We start from the raw sequence: 10,025 nt of genomic DNA, 5'->3' as shown, positions 1-10,025 counted from the left end.
AAAGAAGAGCTCCAACTAATTATGCTTAGTTCTCCATCTCATTTTTTAAAAAGTATTTATTTAATTTTATTTATTATTACTTTGTTTGTTTTAATTCCTATAGGGCATGTGTGCCCTCCAGAGAGCTACAGAGAGAGAAAAGGTGAGAAAGCCAACTGTCAGGTTTGGGACTCGAACTATGGTCAACCACGTGGTAATCTAGTGCCTTAACCCCCACATCACCTGCTGTGCCCATCTCCATCCCATTCTTTAAGTATGGAATTCACAAAGTGATTTTCTTGTAAAGAGTGTGCAATGGACAGTAAGTGAAATGTGGAGGGAACAGTGACAGCATGCAGATTAGGGGCCAAGGTAGGACCAACTTCCTTAGCCAGGTAACCCAGGTTAACATCATCAGTGTTCACACATGTTGAAAGTAGGTGCCCTTAATATGTGATGAATATTGCTCTTTACTTTGTGGTCCTTCTCTCCAAAACCTATAGCTATTGTCTAACTATGAGGAAAACATGGAACAAACCCAAAGTGAAGGACATTTTATGCAAATTATTCCAGATCCTGTTGATGGGAATACCTTCAAACTGGCTTTGTGTCTCTTTGACACTTCCCTATCATCTTTATTTTTGGAGAGGTTTTTCGCTATAGGGCGCATGCGCTCGCCAGACAGACAGAGAGAGACAGAGAGACAGAAAGCGAGAAATTAACCCCCAGGGAGGATGGTCATGCCGCAATCCCTTCTCCTCCATTCCCCTCTCAGGATCTTAGGCACGCACGCACACGTGCCCGACATGAGTTTTAAGCCACCGAGTCCGGGATGCGAATCGCAGTCCACTACGTGGGAGTCCAGCGACATAGCCATTGCGCCAACTGCTGGTTCCCCCTATCATCTTTTGAGAACTTCCTTGTTTTAAGGTTTATCATCTATTATTGTTATTATTATTATTGCTCAAACTCTGATGTCTGCTGTTTTTCCAAGGAGCTAGAGTTCCCTTTGGTGGAGGATGACATTTAGAAATGAAGACATAGGTATTTTGTGTGCTCATTGTTACAAGGCTATCATTGCTTTTAGATCATCTTAGTTGACAGCTACCTTTCTCTCAGTCTCTCCATACATATACACACAGATATGTGTCCATATGTACTATAAAAAATACAGGATTATGCAAATGCTTGTAATTCTAGTCCAATATAAAACCTCAGGGGATTTATTTAACCTTCTCATTTTTCATAACTTGTATGTTTTGTACTCTTCATACTTAGTATAGTTACGGGTCTGCTTAAACACCACTTCATATGTATCCAGTTTCCTGATCATGCTGAGTGCCTTCTCTGTCCTGTTAGCTTTTTGACCTCTGAATTCACTGATACATCCACATTCCTCAGGTGTGTTGTTTGCCAGGCCCCAGAAAGTCTTTAGCCCCTTGTCATGACACCACTCTTAAAGGGAAATAAAAAAAGAAAGGAAGAGGAAAAGAAAATTCACACTAACTTCTGGGATCTAATGCCTTTAGGATCCAACTTAAAAAACAGGGACCAAAAAGACCCCTTTCCACTCTCACTCTATCCTTTGCTGGGCCCTGGAATATAATTTTTATTCTTCCTAAACCTGCAAGTTTCTTAAAAGCCTTACTCTACTTCTTAGGTGTCTTTAGGGAAGTTAAAAAATGTTTCTATGGGAATAGGAAGTTTTAACTCAATAAATTTCTGTTTTTGCTACACTTTGACCAATGTTTTTAACTTTTCTTATTTGCTTACCAAAGTAAAATAAGACTAAAATAAGCAGAGGGAAGGAAATAATAACAGACAAAAACAGAAAGAAATGAAACTGGCTACAGGAAAATAATAGGGAAAATTAATAAAACTAAAACTTAGGTCTCCTCCTCAGATTAAAAACATTGATAAAATTTTAGCAAGGCCAACAAATATGAAAAGATAGAAGATATAAATTGACAAAATTAGCAATGAAAACAGGGCATATAACCACCAATTCTGTAGCCAATAAAAGAATAATATAGAAATGTTACAATTTTATGTTCCGAAGTTTGATCCATTAAGAAAAAAAACTAGAAAAATTTCTTCCAAATGCATACAAAATAAAATAGATAACTTGAATATTCAATAATAATTAAACTAAATTAGTTTATAATTAAAGTACTCTTGAAGAAGAAATTTACATAGCTTTAGTGAATAATTTTGCAAACATTTAAAGAAAACTGATGATTAACTTTAAAATGGGGACAACAATTTACTTACAAGTTGGCTATCTTATTTTATTCTAATAACAAAACAAGACAAAGGTACTAAAAATAATAAAAACCACATACCAATATCAATATCTGTCATAAACATAGACATAAAAATCCTCTACAAAAATATTAGCAAACTGAATCCAACAATATGTAAAAAGAATAATACACGATGATCCATGGGAATTTATTTCAGCTATGTAAGGTTGTCTAGATATTTGAAAATAGGTCAGTATAATCCATCATGCCGACATATTAAAGAAAAATAATCATATAATAATACTAATTTAGAAAATAATTGATAAATTCTAACATCCATTAATGATAAAAAGTCTCAATAAGTTGGGAATAGAGAAAAACTACACCAACTTAATATACAGTATATACAAAAACCTACAGCTAACATTATACTTAATTATGAAAGACTGAATCCTTTCCCATCAAGGGCAAAAATAAGGCAAGAAAGTCTGTTGCTATTATTCTTACTCATTCCAGTACTAGAAATTCTGGCCACTGCAATAAAGAAAGAAAAAGAAATAGAAGACCCATTGTAAAGGAAGGAATGAAGCTACTAAGATAAACGATGCTCCAAAGTCCTGGGGAAAGGCACTTCTTGCAAAGAAATGAGATCATCTGGCAACAACTGGAATGGAACTGAGGCTCCTTGCCAACAGCTGTGAGGCATATTGAAGGCAAATCATGCAGGGGTCAGCAGGTGGCATAGTGATGAAGGCTCTGGACTCCCGTATGGCTAACCATGACCTGATGGCTTGAAACTCTTGCAGGGCGTGTGTGCATGTGTGCCTACAATCCTGAGATGAGAAAGGAGGAGAAGGGATTGTGGCATGGCCATCCCTCCCCAGGAGGAGTAATTTCCTACTTTCTCTCTCTGTCTCTCTGGTGAACACATGCACCCTATAGCAAAAATCTTTCTTAAGAAAAAGAAAACAAATCATCCAGTCCTAATCAAGCCTCAGATGACTTGAGTCCTAAACAACAATTTTGCTGTAATTTCATGAAAGACCCTTAGCCAGAACTGCCCTGCTAACTAATTCTCAGATTCTAAACCTTCAGAAATTGTTGTGATAATAAATGTTTTAAGACACTTTATTATACTGTAATATATAACTAAACCATTGTGGAACGCAATATTTACAGATACTAGGTCTATCTCTATAGAAATGCTAATCAATTACAGAGAGTATAGGTCTATCTCTATAGAAACACTAATCAATTACAGAGAGTAAAGGTGACATTAAGAAGAGAAGTCAATATTGAAAAAAAGAAAGCTTAAAGAAAAGCTAGAGAAAAAAATAAGATTTTTAAAATATATATATAAAATCCTTGGGAACCAGCAGTTAGCGTAATGGCTATGTCGCTGGACTCCCACGTAGTCGACTGCGGTTCGCGTCCTGGACCTGGTGGCTTAAAACTCACGCCGGGCGCATGTGCATGCATGCCCAAGATCCCAAGAGGAGAATGGAGGAGAAGGGATTGCAGCGTGACCATCCCTCCTGGGGGGTGATTTCTCGCTTTCTGTCTCTCTGTCTCTCTCTGTCTGTCTGGCGAGCGCACGCATCCTGTAGCGAAAACCTCTCCAAAAAAAAAAAAAAAGAGAAAAAAAAAAAGAAAAAAAAATATATAAAAACCTGTCAGATTCTAGCTTGTCCAGGTGATCAAGGATAACATATTTATTTTCTGTCTCTCCTCAACTAAAAGAAAATTAAGCTCCATGAATGCAGAAATTTTTAAAAATTTATTAATACAATCTTATTGCATGGAACAGAAGCTTGTACACATAAATGTTTAATGAACGACTATATATGAATGGATCAATGAATCAATGATTGCCCAGACACATATGTACACCTCTGTTATTAGCAACAGTTTTAGAAAGAATTTTTTACTCATTTATCAAAAGAAATACGATTTTTCTAACTTATATAAACTCTTGAAACAATTGAACATTCATTCAAACTTAATATTCAGTTCTCCCCAACTCTCTGACTCTCAAGATAAAAGTTATGCAGAAAGAGGAAGATTTATTATACCTATTTTAGAATGACCACTCATAAATAAAGGAAAAATGAAAACTATTCTCCAACTCAGCAATTCTTTTAGGAAAGGTCTTTGTAAACTAACTATATTGGTCAACTTTGCTGAAGAAACAATGTCAAATCTCTCATCACCTATAACAAGACAGGGTTATTGCTTGTTTATTTTACTTTTAGTTTGCCATATGTTTTCAGGCTTTAAAGAACTGTAACTATAATACATGTGTTTCTCATTCTGGCATCTAGGCCAAAGGAGCAGTCCCTTTGTGGAATATGCTCATTCTCAAGATGGGAGGAAAAAATAAAAAGAGATCGAGGGTAATATGCAATATCTCTTATAGCATCATTGGCTTGTTCTCATGCTCTCATTTCTCATAGAGCTAATTCCAAAGTCACAAGGGCAAGAATGTATACTGCAGCCAAGACAAAGTGGAGGGTGGTGGATATTTGCCAATATTAATATAATTAACTCTCCTGGTCTCCCCTTACTTTGTCCAGCTTTTCATATTAAGAACAGTCAGCATCTATTTGATATCTTGCGGGAGGAACTGGACTATCAAGAATTCAAGCACTGCTCAGTTTCACTCTGAATACTTTTTCACTCTTTTTTTTTTTTAAAGAGATTTTTGCTATATAGTACGTGTGCTTGCTGGAGAGACAGAGAGAGACAGAGAGTTAGAAAGTGAGAAATCACTCTCTGACAGGGGATAGCCATACTGCAATCCCTTCTCCATTCTCCTCTCAGGATCTTGGGCATGCATGCACACATGCCTGGTGGTAGTTTTAAGCCACAGGGTCTGGGACTTGAACCATGGTTGACTACATGGGAGTCCAGTGACGTAACCATTATGCCATCTGCTGATCCTGAATACTTCCTCACTCCTAAAGCTTGGTCAGTTATTCACTTTCGTTTTTGTAGAGATGTTGAATTAATAACACAGTGGTTACAATAAGGCCTTTAACATTCTCAGTGTTTGGTTTGAAATGTCAGGTCACTTAAGACTCTTGGTAAAGATATATGTGATTAAATGTAATATAAAAATAATAAAAAATAAATAAATTTTTAAAAAGACACTTGGGGTGTGGTAAAAACATAAAATTTTACACCTTAAAGATGATCCATGGTATATATTGTACTTGTTGCCAAGCTTAGTCAGAAGAAATCAGGGATCCATGCCTTGCCCATAGGTTCAGTCTTGTCAGAGCTAAGGGAGTGTTGATATAATACCCCTCCCTCAAAACCCATAGCTCCATTCCATGTGCAAGCCACATGGAATGTTTAGAGAACGTTTTTCCATTTATTTCAATCTTGTTTGACTTTTCTATATGTTGCATACATAGTGACTTTTATATACTATGTATGTATACACAGATACTTGCATTATATACACACAAAGGGTCTGCACATGTTTAAAAATTATTTGTAAAGAATATTTTATAAATATTTATCTCTACTGAAATGTTTTTAAAATATTGTGTTTCCCCCATCAAATTGACGATGCTTTTAGAACAAAAAAAATTAGGGTTGAAGAAAGTGGATTTTCCGAACAATCATGCAAGCGTACTGTGTCGGAGAGCTTTAGACTCATTCTCCACCTTCTTTTCTTCCCTAGGAGGTTGATGTGCATGAATTACGCTATTGGAATCTTGGGCTCTCCAGTTTCTATTTGGCAGAAGACCTGAGGGAGAGAGGTGGGGGCAGTCAACATGACTGTTTCCCTGACTTTTCCAGGAGGTCAAAATCAAGTGGGCTGTATCCTCAGTCAAATTAACTGGAAGGGTCTTATCACCCAATTCCTGTTTTCATTAGGATTCCTTTGCTTCAGTGTGGCTAGTGATTGTAAATCTTGAATCTCTAATGGATATTTTTCCGGAACATAAATGTCCAATCTCCCACAGGAGGGCAGAGATGGCGGCATGCTGAAAGTCTAAAGATCACTATCCTGTTGCAAGGCATGTGGGGAGACAAAGTAGGAAGCCCTTCTGCAGTTCAATAGCAGCATGATATTCAGGCAGTTTCATGGCTTTTCCCTGAAGCAAACTTTAAGAGAAAAATCTTAATCAAGATCTTTCCACTGGAGTCAAAGAAAATGTTTGTTGAGGATGTTCAGAGAGGATGATATAAAGTAATCATGCTTTCATATTTTACTTTTTAAATTTCATTTTTAGAGAGAGATTTTTTGCCATAGGGCACATGCACTAGCTGGAGAGAGAGACAGATAGACAGAGAGACATAAAGCAAGAAATCACCCCCCCGCCCCCCCAGGAGGGGATGGCCACGCTGCAATCCCTTCTCCTTCATTCTCTTCTCTGGAGTTTGGGCACACATACACATGCTCCTGGCGTGAGTTTTAAGGAGCCAGGTCCAGGACTCAAACCATGGTCAACTATGTTGAAGTCCAGCCATGTAACCATTACACCATCTGTTGATAGCTATACTTTCATATTTTAATAAGAGGTCTCAACTTCATGTTCCATAACTGAACAGACTAATAACTCACAGTTTTAAAAATTGCTTCCTGTCAGCATCATGATTCAAAACTTAGAGACAGAAAAAGAACTATGTCACAGAAAATATTTTGGTCATATAAAAAATGACAAGAACTCAGATCAGTCCTTTCTATTTTGAAATAGATTATATTACCATTACAAGGTGGTTAGGAAAGGGGATAAATACACTGATCAGTTTCTGGATGGCACAGGGATCATTTAAGAAGAGTGTCCCAACTTTTCTTGATAATGCTTCCTCTTCCCTTTTTTCTTGTACAGGGAACATGCTCTCGCCTGTCCAGTGTGCCCACACAGCTCCTGTGGTACAGGTAAGTCACCTTAAAAGGGGAGTTTCTGATAGGAACACTGGACCCATAAACCAACATCTGTTTTGGCTTGGTTTTTACACTTGAAATCAGCAGTATTTACAGCAAAAGTAAAGGGCCTTCATTTACTAAACAGAATTATTTTATAGCAATATTTCCATTACTAAGCTTAGTAGATTTCCATCAGCTTTGTTTTGTTTTCTCCACCACTACAAGAACCACAAAGCCTTCCCTTAAGACTTTCATGCTTAAAGCAACAACAGATTTTATACAGCTTAACAACAGCTTTGTACAGGTCAATAGACTTCATCTTTTCCTTCCTGATTGCATAAGACAGATTAATCTCAATTGACTGAAACAATATACCTAGTGGAACTTTCATTTAACCAATTGCTGTTGAAACAAAATCTGGACCTCTAGTTCCTCAACCCAGGAACCTGGTAAGTACTTTATCATCTCTGTCTTTAAAGTGCCAATATTCTGAATAATACTAAATTCAATAATCAAAAAATCAGAGAATGAAAAATGGAAAGTCTTAGTATGGATATTTTAGCATAATAGAAAAAACGTTTAGGAATTCTTAGCTCCAGATTTCTTATCATAAAGATGCAAAATTATTCTTCGTATTTTAGATTGTGTTGAGGTAGTCTGTATTACTAATGTTTAGTTTTACAATGTTGACAGTAACTCGATTATCTTCTTCACCTTCTTAGTAGTTCTGTTTATTTCAAAGGGATATAGTCTTGCTTAGTCCACTGCCAAGTTGGGTTCTAACAAAATCCATGTCAGGAAAGAGGAAAACTAGATTTAGGTGAGGATACAATTTTCATAAATTTACTTTTGTGTTCTCAGATTCTCTAAAACAATGTGTTGTACGGATTATAGGTAAGTGTGTTTCACATTGATAACTGCTTTATTTTTCTTTTCCAAAATATTTTGACCATTGGGTATATTTTTCACCACCATATTTATACAATTTTATTATTAAATGGGTACCACTACAGTTTTCTTCACATTTCTGGAAATTCATTACTTTGTAAAGAATTTTGACACAAGCTTTTTTTCACATGCACCTCCCTACCATTATTGTAACGATTAACCATTTTGATATAGTCTCGTAAACCTTTCTTCCTATTTTGTCCTCAGTTTAATAACAAGGCAATATTTTAAGAAACCCACATCAGTACAAACGTTCTAGAAAATGAAGAGTCACACAATGGTGTTGTTTATTGTAGTGACGTAAATGTTTAATATTATATTTTGATAATAATGCAAAAGACTAAAGGCACTTTACGTTCAAGTGCTTTAAACTAAAACAATTGTAGTAAAACAGATTCATCTACTTAGGTGAATGCATGTGACCAGTCATTACAAATTTTTTCAATGCTTACATGTTTTAATGTTACTATTTTAAAAATAAAAGTCTAAGTACTTTTCGCACATATGTGAAAACATATATAATTGAAATTTATAAGCCAGTGTTCTAGAAATGTTTTAAAATTACATTTTATTTATCATGATTTATTATGTATCAGCTAACAGCTTGTATAAAGCTATAATGGACTTTAAAATCACTCTATCCCCAGCTTAAAAGGCGATCTTAGTTTAGTTGAAACCACTTGGAATGTTATATGATACTTAAACTTCCAGTTACATTAAAAGAGATTCCATATGATAAAACAGCGATTACTGGGGTATCGTGACTTATTTAGTATTTCATGGTGGCTTAGGGTAGTGAGAGGATGTTTTCCAGTATCAGTTAGATTCTATATTCTCATTGGAATATTAGCAAATCCATTTCATTGACTCTAAGAGCATCTTTCACTTCTGTTCTGAAACGTGATTTAAATAATTCTAAGAGTCTTTGAAACTAGTTTCAAAAGTTGATAGGAGGTAACTTTCAAAAGCTTTTCATAAAACTGCATAATAATTATAAGGACTTTCGCCCACTCAAAATATGTTTCAGTCTATCCAAAAGCAAGCGTTTAAAGTAGAAGTCATCTACTATTTTTTCCACTTATTTATTTATTTATTTTTTTAATTGTTGTGATTTTTCAAGCCTCCTGGTTTGAGACTCTAACTGCTGTCGGCCAGTTGGGAATCTGGCTTCTCAGCCACCACACCACCTAGTGGCCCCACCTATCTACTTTTATAAAGACTTGGAGGGCCACTTTATTAATCTTATCAATATGTACAGCCCATCCCATCTTATTTCCCCACATCCTGACAAAATATTTCAGAGTTAGGAAAAATAGAGATAACATTAATCTTTTGGGGCAAAGAGAAATTCATTGTTTAAGAGACTGTTTGGCTATAAGCCTCTGAAGATACACATTGCCCAGTTAATTTTTTTCTTTTGTTTAACGTATAATAATTGAATATATTTGTGGAGATACAGTATAATGTTTTAGTATACAAAAGCAATGAGCAATGATCAAATCAAGGTGATTAACTTGAGCCATTTGTCATTACTTGTGAATTCAAAATTCTCCCTTTTATTTACTTGGAAGTACACTCCATGTTGATGCTCACCATATTCTCCTTAGTATATTTCATAATACTGTAAATTTGTTCTTTCTATCTGTAACTTGGTTTACACTAATTAATATCTCTCTATCCTAGTCCTCTCTCTACCAGTCTTTAGCAGCCATGGTTAATCTCTCTACCTCTATGAAGTCATTTTTTTTTGAATTTCCATATATGAAGGAGAATATATGGTTACTAGGTATATAGTCAAAGGAAAAGGAAACCAGTATATTATAAAGATATCTGCAACCCAATGTTTATTACAGCATTATTTACAATAGCCAAGATATGGAATCAAAGTGTTCATCTACAGAAAAATAGACAAAATTATATATATATATATATATATATATATATATATATACACACACACACACATATATATA

General features: G+C 35.4%; 1 pseudogene; it reads left to right on the top strand.

Moving 5' to 3' along the window:
* Nucleotides 1-5,145: 5,145 nt before the first annotated feature.
* The window catches only part of LOC102470545 (zinc finger protein basonuclin-1-like), a 23,105-nt pseudogene continuing 18,225 nt past the window's right edge, over nt 5,146-10,025 (top strand).

The sequence above is a fragment of the Tupaia chinensis genome, unplaced genomic scaffold, assembly GCF_000334495.1.
Source record: "Tupaia chinensis unplaced genomic scaffold, TupChi_1.0 Scaffold142652_1, whole genome shotgun sequence".
Taxonomy (NCBI): Eukaryota; Metazoa; Chordata; class Mammalia; order Scandentia; family Tupaiidae; genus Tupaia; species Tupaia belangeri.
This window is presented reverse-complemented; position numbering and strand designations above follow the sequence as displayed.